The sequence below is a fragment of the Etheostoma cragini genome, chromosome 1 (assembly GCF_013103735.1).
Source record: "Etheostoma cragini isolate CJK2018 chromosome 1, CSU_Ecrag_1.0, whole genome shotgun sequence".
In the NCBI taxonomy this organism is placed as follows: domain Eukaryota; kingdom Metazoa; phylum Chordata; class Actinopteri; order Perciformes; family Percidae; genus Etheostoma; species Etheostoma cragini.
The window spans coordinates 34308923-34312318 of NC_048407.1; the positions used below are offsets into that span (position 1 = coordinate 34308923).

Genomic DNA, 3396 nt, shown 5'->3' on the forward strand with positions numbered 1-3396 from the left:
TGGGTAAGGAAAGCAGCAAAGTCATTTAAAAAATCCCTATTGGGTTTAGGGGGGCGGTAGACAGTAGCAATGATGGTTTTGTCTATTAGTAAGTTGTATGGTTAATGCTTCACAACAACTGAAACACAACAACAGTCTTATTTATGGGACAAAAGGATTTCCTCATTAAACCGTTGAGCATTTAAATGAACAGTAACGTTATGAATGAATGAATATTAACGTTACTTATTTTTAGAGCAGAAAAATAAGTATATACATATAAGAGTGGACTGCAAAGAATAGGTATAGTTAATTAATTGAAAAAAATGTAACAATAACGAATATTATACAATACAGTTGTATGTACTGTTTGTGTGCCGTGACATGATGGCGGTGTCGCAGTCGTCATCCTGGCGTGACACGGAGCAAATAAAAATATATTTATTTATGTTAAAATATCAAAAACAAAGCAGGAATTATTTTTCGCGAAACACAACAGCAGACCGGAATGCTCTCCCTGGTGAAATTCACAATTTTACAGAAGAAGAAGAGATTAAATGTGATCGTCATTTCCGGTAAGTGCACATGGAAGTACGCGATTTGAGACGACTCTCCTCTGTCCAAATGTACGCAATATGCAAGATAGTACGTAGTGCACGAAGTGTACTGTCTGGAAGTGCACTAAGGGAAGTGCGCAATTTGGAACACACTATTATTCTGTCCAGAACACATGTTGTGGCTGATAGACGTTAAAAAGTCAGAGAGACTAAATCTGATCCCAGATCACGGATCATCTCCAGTCTGTTGTTTATTAAAATCAGCACCAGATCTCATGTAGAACTTTCTGAGATCTACTCTGTCATCATTAAAAACACTGGAGACTGGGTACCAGCTGATATGGGGGTCTGATTATATTTTATTAAATCAGAATCGCACCACAGTGTTTTTGTCACTTCCTGTCCAGCCTAAAGGCGGCTGGAATTGGCTGGAAAAGTCCCACTTTACCGCATCTTGTGACCCGACCCACTGGGGACAGATTGAAGAAAGAACTAGAAAGCCTTGTTTTAGTGGTTTGATGAATATTTATTTAGTTTCCAGTCAGTCCTCCTCCACCATGTCGAAGACATCGCCAGTGTGACAGCTTTTTACAAAAATTGATAACGGAAAAAAGTTGAATTCAAAGTTTGCAAGCAACAGTTTTGATTGCGCTGTCAGAGGTCAAAAACCATTTAATATACTGCAAATAGCCTACAAGGACAACTACTGCGGTAATAATTTTTTTTCCGCCCCTCCGCACCCCCTCCAGTCGATTTGTAGTAGAAAATTTCACGACTTCAGTCGACCAAGACTTTCTGTGGTCGATTACAGCCCTAAATATCATGAACTCAGATAAAACCTGATGATGGACCTGAGCTGGTGTTGGTCCTTCTCCTCCCTAACGGACATACTCTGACACGCCTTTACTCTCTGCGTTATCTCTCTGTCTTTGTCTTTTCGCTGGCATTTTCTGTTATGTGTATATATGATTATTATGTATGTTCATTATCTTTAATTTCGTGTGTGTTTATACGTGTTTACATACTGTATGTGTGTGTATCATATAACAATTTGTAATATGTGTGTATTATATTATGTAATAATGTGTAATATGTGTGTATTTCAGAGAAACCAGCGGAGAAGAAGGACACGTTTGTCGAGAAACTGGCAACTCAGGTGATCAAGAACCTGCAGGTGAAGATCAGCAGCATCCACCTGCGCTACGAGGACGACGTGAGTATGACGCCACCGGGGTTAGGGTTAGGGTCCACCGCCGGGGTAGGGGTAGGGTCCACCGCCGGGTTAGGGGTAGGGTCCACCGCCGGATTAGGGGTAGGGTCCACCGCCGGGTTAGGGGTAGGGTCCACCGCCGGGTTAGGGGTAGGGTCCACCGCCGGGTTAGGGTTAGGGTCCAGGGTTAGGGTTTAGCGTGTGGCTCTAATGGAGTGTTATGTCCGCCCTACCATGCTACATATGTGGACCAGGTTTCGTGAGTCTACGTTAAACGTACAGCAGGGGATCAGTTCTTTTTAATCTTGCAGGGGGCGCTAGCGAGCCATGTTTTTGCCCATTTCCAAAACCATTAAAACACGTAAACGTTCACCAGACCTGATGCTGGTGCAGGAAGGACAGGAAGTGATGGGTTCAGCAGGTAAACTGTGTGTTTGTGTTTCAGATTTTAGACCCACAGCGCCCCCTATCTATAGGAGTCACACTGTCAGAGCTCAGTCTGCAGGTAACACACACTTACACACACACACACACAAGCACATACACACACACACACACACACACACACACACTTACACACACACACACACACTTACACACACTCACTTACACACACACACACACACACACTTACACACACTCACTTACACACACACACACACACACACACACACACACACAAGCACTTTCACACACAACGCACATACACACACACACACACACACTTACACACACTCACTTACACACACAAACACACACACACACACACACACACACACACACACACACACACAAGCACTTTCACACACACAAGCACTTTCACACACACACACTTACACACACACAAACACTTACACACACTCAGTTACACACACACACACACTTACACACACTCACTTACACACAAACCGTGTTGTGTGTTTTCAGACTGACTGTTGTTGTGTTTGTTCTTGTGTGTTTTCAGACTGACTCTTGTGTATTTGTTGTTGTGTTTTCAGACTGACTCTTGTGTATTTGTTGTTGTGTGTTTTCAGAGTCTCTGTTGTTTTGTATTTGTTGTTGTGTGTGTTTTCAGACTGAACGTTTTGTATTTGTTGTTGTTTTTTTTTTCAGACTGACTGTTGTGTGTTTGTTGTTGTGTGTTTTCAGACTGACCGTTGTGTTTGTAGTTGTGTGTTTTCAGACTGACTCTTGTGTCTTGTTGTTGGTTTTCAGACTGACTGTTGTGTATTTGTTGTGTGTTTTCTGACTGTTGTGTTTGTTGTTTTGTGTTTTCAGACTGACTTTTGTGTTTTGATGTGTTTTTTCAGGCTGACTGTTTTGCATTTGTTGTTGTGTGTTTTCAGACTGACTGTTTTTGTGTATTTGTTGTTGTGTTTTTTCAGACTGACTGTTATTGTGTGTTTGTTGTTGTGTGTTTTCAGACTGACTGTTGTGTATTTGTTGTTTTGAGTTTGTTGTTGTGTGTTTTCAGACTGACTGTTGTTGTGTATATGTTGTTGTGTGTTTTCAGACTGCCTGGTGTGTATTTGTTGTTGTGAGTTTGTTGTTGTGTGTTTTCAGACTGACTGTTGTTGTGTATTTGTTGTTGTGTTTTTTCAGACTGACTGTTGTGTGTTTGTTGTTGTGTGTTTTCAGACTGACTATTGT

The 3396-nt window shown here is 41.5% G+C and overlaps 1 protein-coding gene across 1 annotated transcript in view; it reads right to left on the minus strand.

The window, feature by feature from the left end:
- Nucleotides 1-3396, minus strand: part of LOC117956400 (vacuolar protein sorting-associated protein 13C-like) — a 61646-nt gene that overhangs the window by 50929 nt on the left and 7321 nt on the right. The gene's annotated exons all lie outside the window — the stretch shown is intronic.